This window comes from Arachis hypogaea, chromosome 15 (genome assembly GCF_003086295.3).
Source record: "Arachis hypogaea cultivar Tifrunner chromosome 15, arahy.Tifrunner.gnm2.J5K5, whole genome shotgun sequence".
Taxonomy (NCBI): domain Eukaryota; kingdom Viridiplantae; phylum Streptophyta; class Magnoliopsida; order Fabales; family Fabaceae; genus Arachis; species Arachis hypogaea.
The window spans coordinates 51475110-51482534 of NC_092050.1; positions in this window are offsets into that span (position 1 = coordinate 51475110).

The following is a 7425-nucleotide window of genomic DNA, read 5'->3' on the forward strand; positions in this document are numbered from 1 at the left end:
TATGATGAGGTCCAAAAAGATTTTGTAAAACAAGAAGAGAGGAAGGTGAAACAGCAAAAGGAGACACTCAAGAAAAAGATGGAAGATGGTGGTTTCTGGAAGAAGCTGCTTGGAAAAGGCAAAGGAAGTGGGAGCACAAGCACTCAAGAGAGACACAATGAGGATAAGCAAGGATGGGAGCATGGGCATCCACATGAATGAAAGGTGGTGGAGTTCTTTTTAGTCCATCGTTTTCTATGCTTTAAAATAAGGAAGATCTTGTATGAAATAGAACCTGCTTCCATGTTATGTTTAAACTTTTTAAATTCTGTCTTTTAAGTTTTCTTTCTGAATAGGTCCATGATTTCTGGTTTAAATGTCACTGCATCTTTCCCTTATTTACTTGTAAGCTTGTCTATTTTTAATCAAATGAAGAAGAGAATGTTTATGTTTTTTTTTTAAAGACCAGAATAGAGTTTATAATGTGGAAGTGCATTCATGAATCTTTGGGGTAGTCATAAGTTAGCTAAGTTGGTTCAACCACAAGGCTAGGTGGACAACTATCTATCCTGAATACTTGACTTTGGATATACCCATGAGACTAAGTTAATAACAAGATCCTAATAAGAGAAAAGGGAAAGAACAATGGAAGTGAAAAACAAAAGAAAAAGAGTAAGCAATAAGGCTAGGCACCAATGGTTTGGACCTTGAGACAAGTGTCTGTGGTGCTCCTGTGTGAGGGATCTACTTGGATGAATAAGCTCTCAGGGGTGCTTTATCACTTGGTAACTTGGGTTAACTAACCCGGGATTATTAGCTGAAAATCCACTATCAAGAGTAACCCTCACTACAGAGCATTTAGTAACCCAAAGAGGTGCTGGACACCAAGGTCTCAAGAAAAGAAAATAAATAAACTATATGCCTGTGGTGTGTATGTATGGGGGAGAGACTTGAGGGAGTAAGTCCTTAGGGGTGCTTCAACACCTAGCACCTTGAACCAACTAGTTCGGGAGTGTTGGCTGAAAACTTATCTTAAAGAGTTGCCCCCTTACAGAGCACTGATGACAAGTCATCTTAGCCTAGTTTTACTAGTCTTTTTCTTTTGTTTTCACTTGAATTATGCACTTTCTTGAGCTACAAGCAAGCCAATTTAGGTAGATTTTCATGCTTCCTTTGATTTGATCAACCATAGATAAATTAATGCAATTTCATGAGGTTTGATGCCATAATTGTTACATATTAAGATAAAATGAATATCTCATGATTTTGAGCATAGCTTTGATGTGTTTGGTTGATTATGATAGGTGAAGAAAGCTTGGAGAAAGGTTGAAGCAAGAAGGAATGGCTAGGAGTAAAGGGAGGACAATGGAATAAGTGAAATTGAACCAGGAAGCAAAAAGCTGGACCTAAAGTTAGCCTCAAACTTTTGCACAAACTTTTGGGTGAAAAGTTTGCGCCAACGTTAGACCCCTAACTTTTGGGCTAACGTTGGCACATGAAAATCACTCCCTGGGCACCAAAAGTTTGCGCCAACATTAGACCCCTAACTTTTGGGCTAACGTTGGCACATGAAAATACTCCCTGGGCACCAAAAGTTTGCGCCAACGTTAGACCCCTAACTTTTGGGCTAACGTTGGCACATGGGAAATACAAAGGGGGAGCGAAAGTTTGCGCCAACGTTAGACCCCTAACTTTTGGGCTAACGTTGGCGCCATAAGTGCACAAGGTAAAGCCAACGTTGGAGCAAAAGTTAGACCCCTAACTTTGGCACCAACGTTGGTATCAGCAGATTATGGTAGCTGATATGAAAAGTTGGAGCAAAAGTTAGACCCCTAACTTTTGCTCAAACTTTTACTCCAACTTTTGCAAAACTCCAACCCGGTTCAATTGGTTCACTTTGGTTCCTCTCCAAACTCCAAGAGCAATCAACCAAGGCCTCTTTCAACCCAATTCCACCAAGAGCAAAGGCCCAACTCAAGGCTTGAAGATCATTTTGAAGAAAGTGTATAAATAGGAGAGAATTCAAGTTTTCGGGGAGCTTTTCCCTTTGAATTTTCATAATAGTTTTCGGAGAGCTTTGGATATTGAGTGATCTTTAATTTCTTAGTCTTGGGGAAGGAGAATTCACTTCTCTTCCTCTTAGTTTTATTGCTTTCAATTTCAATTACAATTGTCTTGGATCTTGGGTTGGAGAATTGAAGAAATTCTGTTTCAATCTCATCCTTGGATCTCTCTGCTTTATTTACTGCTTGATTGAATTTAATTTCTGTTAATTGCTCTTCATCTACTTTCCTTGCAATTTACAATTCCCTTGCAATTGTTCTTGTTGGATCTAGGAAGGCATTGAGATCTAGACTCGGTTTTCTAGTCTCTGAGTCCTGAGATATGAACTTTCAATTTCTAATTATCTGTTTACTGTTTTCATGTTCATTCACTTTACTGCTTCAAGATCCGATTCAACCCAAACCTTCTTTTACTCTTTTGTTTGATGCAAGTTACTTTTCTTTGTTTAATTTCTGCAAATCCAACTCCTAATCCCCTTTACATTTCGAGCCATTTACATTTCTTGCACTTTAAGATTCCGCAATTTACATTTCTTGCACTCTAAGTTTCTGCCATTTAATTTCTTGTTCTTTAAGATTCAGCAATTTAATTTCCTGCTCTCTTTAATTTCATGCAATTTAAATTCTGCAAATCACAAATCACCCAACCAAATCTTGATTCGCTTGACTAAATCAACCACTAAACTAAAATTGCTCAATCCTTCAATCCCTGTGGGATCGACCTCACTCCCGTGAGTTTTTATTACTTGATGCGACCCGGTACACTTGCCGGTTAGATTTGTGTGTTTTGGAAGAAATTCGTTTCTCCACCAAAATAGCTCATCAAGCACTTAGCCTAAATAACACAAATAACCCTTGAAATAACAATAAAAAGATCAATGAATAAAAGTCTCATGGGATATAAACAAAGTAAGTGTTTAGGGACATGATGAAAGTCTGAAAGCCAGTAATGGAATGAACCTAAGTTGCTATGTATGAAACCACTATAAAATCAGTAACATGACTTCCACAAGAATGACTCATTCCTCTGGTTATTCCATTCATCATTCTCTTGTTCCAGTACTTGCTTAGGGACAAGCAAGCTTTAAGTTTGGTGTTGTGATGCCAGAACATCTTGGCCAGTTTCACTGACCTTTTCTTTACTGTTTTTAGGGTAGTTTCATGCATTTCTTTAGGAAATAAGCTAGTTTTGGGTAGATATTCACCTACACCTTGATTCAAGCATACATTGTTCATTTTACATTATTTCATGAGGATTTTGCATGAATTTGGTGACAAATTGTATGCTGCATTACCCATGACTTGGACTAGAACTTTGATGCACTCTGTTGCTTGATTTCAGGACCAAAGGAAGCAAGGAAAGGGAGGTAACTTGCAAGGTTAATGAGAAAAGTGATTGCCAATAATACTCTCAAAGCCATCATTGCCCACGTTAAGAGTCACGTTAACTAAGTTAACGTGCACTCTAACGTGGAGAAGGGAAGTTGAGCCAACGTTAGTGACACTTAACATTGTCACTAACGTTGGCAAACACTCATGAGTGGCCACGTTAGAGCCCACGTTAACCTAGTTAACGTGGCCTCTAACGTTAAAGGGGGAAGAGAAGCCAACGTTAGTGACATTCAACATTGTCACTAACGTTGGCCTAAAGATGCAGCACACCACGTTAACTCCCACGCTAACCTGGTTAACGTGGGAGCTAACGTAAGAAGTGAGAGTTGTCGACAACGTTAGTGGCACTCAACATTGTCACTAACGTTGTAAGCAACCACACAACCCCTCAAGGAGCCACGTTAACTTCCACGTTAACTTAGTTAACGTGGAAGCTAACGATGAGGAATGAATGATGAGCCAACGTTAGTGACACTCAACATTGTCACTAACGTTGGGATGGCTAAGAATGGCCACGTTAGAAGCCACGTTAACCTAGTTAACGTGGACTCTAACGTGAGATCTAGGGGCACATTGGAACGTTAGTGACAATATTGAGTGTCACTAACGTTCTCGAAGGTTGGCAAGGCCACGTTAGAAGCCAACCTAGTTAACGTGGGCTCTAACGTGAGGCAAAGGGGTACATTGGAATGTTAGTGAAAATGTTAAGTGTCACTAACGTTCTCGAACTTATACTTTCACTAAATGTTAACACCCCTAACGCCCTGAGCTAAAGTCTCTGCCCACTTAGCACTTTCTCTCTGCAAGTAAAGCCAAGCCCAAATGAAGAAAAGAACTGCTTCAAACTCAAGATCCAAAGGCCCAAGACTTGAAGAGCAAACTAGAAGCTGAGAAGAGTAGTATATATAGGAGTAGCTTTGAATTGTTAAAGAAGTTCTGGATGCTGGAAAAAGAGAACTACTCTCTGTATTCTACCTTCTCTGCATTTTCTAGTTTTATGATGTATTCTCCATCTTTGTTTTCATTTTCAAGAGCTATGAACAATCAAACCCCTTTCATTGGGTTAGGGAGCTCTGTTGTAATTTGATGGATCAATACTAATTTTCATTATTCTTCTTCTATCTTTTCTCTTGATTTTACTTGAAAGCTTTCGATCTTCATCCCATTGAGTAGTTATCTTGGAAAAGAAGCTATTCAAACTTGGATCTCTTTTGAACCTTGAAAGAGGAATGAAGAGATCAAGCTTGAAATGCTTTCTCATGTTGGACCAAATTGGGTTTGGATGGGTATGTGACTATAACCCTCTCAATACTTGATTTGGGAAATACATGTGGTATAATCAGTGACCATACTTCATCTCTTCTCATGAGCAATTGACCAAGGAATTCGCTATTGATCAAGACTTGAGAGATTGAATTGCAAGAAATTGTAATTCAATCACTTAAGATTGCCAAGGAGATCAATGAGTGCATTGATTGAGGAAGAGATGAAAATGAACTTGATCCGGAGAATTGCAACATCTCCTAAGCCCAATGAACTCCCCATCTCTGATCTTACCCATTCTCTTTAATTTCTGCCATTTACTTTTATGAGCAAATCCCCCATTCCCATTTACAATTCTGCAATTTATTTTCAGTCATTTACTTCCAGTCCTTTAATTCTAGCATTTACTTTTCTGCTATTTACATTCCCGCCATTTTATTTTCTGCAACTCTCAACCCAAATTCTGGATTCCCTCAACTAGAACATTCTTCTAATTAAAGTTGCTTAATCAATCAATCCCTGTGGGATTCGACCTCACTCTATTGTGAGTTTTTACTTGACGACAAATTCGGTACACTTGCCGACGGGAGATTTGTTGAGAGACAAGTTTCCACCCGCATCAGTTTGTCAAAGATTCATATTATAGCTCACTTGGCTTACATATATCCTCACCCTTACCTTAGCCCCATTACACCCTTGAAAATACCTCATGATGTTTGCATTAGTACACTAAATTTTTGTTAATTGGTTAGATGAAGAACAAAGTTTAGAAAGCATGATTAGAGAATACTAGAGTGATTAACCCTAGACACTTGAGAGAATAGAGTGATATACACTACCAGTGAGGGTTCAATGCTTGATTCTATGTTCCCTTCTTTCATGAGCAAACTTCTTACAAGTTTACTTGTCCTTTATTGTATAATTTGAATTAGTGAAATTTGATTTATGTCTATCTTGAAGAGCTTATTTACGTCTAACCAAGTAGGTAGAAACATATTGCATGTAGTTGTATTCACATAGATAGGTTGCATTTCATATACTTTACCATTCCCCTTCACTCTTTTTGTTCTCTTGAGCTTAGCATGAGGACATGCTAATGATTAAGTGTGGGGAGGTTGATAAACCAGTATTTTATGGTTTATGTTGTGCTAAATTGAGTGGTTTTTAATACATTATTCTCACGCTTATTCATAGAAATTGCATGTTTTAAATTTTCCTTCCTAATCTTGTGCTATGATTGAAAACATGTTTCTTTGGCCTTATATTTACTAATTATTAATTCTCTCTTACTATCATTCGATGCCTTGATATGTGCGTTAAGTGATTTCAGGGATTACAGGGCAGGAATAGCTTAGAGGATAGAAAGGAAGCATGCAAAAGTGGAAGGAATACAAGAAATTGAATAAACTGCAAAGCTGTCAGTCCTGACCTCTTCGCATTCAAACGAGCATAACTTGAGCTACAGAGGTCCAAATGATGCGGTTCCAGTTGCGTTAGAAAGCTAATATCCGGGGCTTAAAAATGAAATATAATTTGCTATAGTGGCCATATAGCTAGGTGACTCGAACGTGTGCTCCACGCGGACGCGTTGTAGTGACAAAAATCAGCGTGTTTGAATTCACAACCAGCGAATTTTGGGCTGTTTCTGGCCCAGTTCTCGGCCCAGAAAACACAAATTAGAGGCTATAAAGTGAGAGAATGCATCCATTCATCAGGTAACAATTCATACAACATTTATAATTCATAATTTTAGGTTTAGATGTAGTTTTTAGAGAGAGAGATTCTCTCCTCTCTCTTAGGATTAGGATTTAGAATTTCTATTATGTTTAGGCTACTTCTCTTCAATCATAGGTTCAACGTTCCTTTAATTTATTTTCTACTTTTATTTATTCTATTATTTTAATTGATATTTATCTTTTTAAATTGGCTTATGAATTCTTCATGTTATGATTTGAATATTCTATTTAATATAATTTGAGGTATTTCAAATTTAAGATTTCTTTCTTTTATTTATGTTACTGTTGCTTCTCATCTGAAGGCATTTTTATTCAAGTAGATTTTCTCCCTTTTTGCTTTGGTTAAGTAATTGGAGACACTTGAGTTTTCAAACTCCTTGTGATTGATGATTGTTATCTTTGCTAGTTGATTTGTATTCCAATAACTCTAGTCTTTCCATAGGAATTAACTAGGACCAGAGGAATCAATTTGATTCATCCACTTGACTTACCTTCATAGTTAGAGGTTAACAAGGTGGGAGAAAAATCCAATTCTCATCACAATTGATAAGGATAACTAGGATAGAAATTCTAATTCTTATACCTTGCCAAGAGATTTTTACAATTATTAATTTATTTCTCTTGCCATTTAAATTACCTGTTCCTTATTTCAAAAACCCAAAAATACACTTTTACTCATAACCAATAATAAATCATACCTCCCTGCAATTCCTTGAGAAGACGACCCGAGGTTTAAATACTTCGGTTATAAATTTTATTGGGTTTTGTTACTTGTGACAACCAAACTTTTGTACGAAAGGATTCTCTGTTGGTTTAGAAACTATACTTACAACGCAATTATTATTCTTATAAAAATTCTTTACTAGCAGAAATCAGATCGTTCACCAGTACAACAAAAACATAGGAAACTCGGCCCAGAAAGGTCGCAAGCTGTAGAAGAACAAGTACAAGCTTTGCTGGAGGCAGGGTTCATAAGGGAGGTAAAATACCCA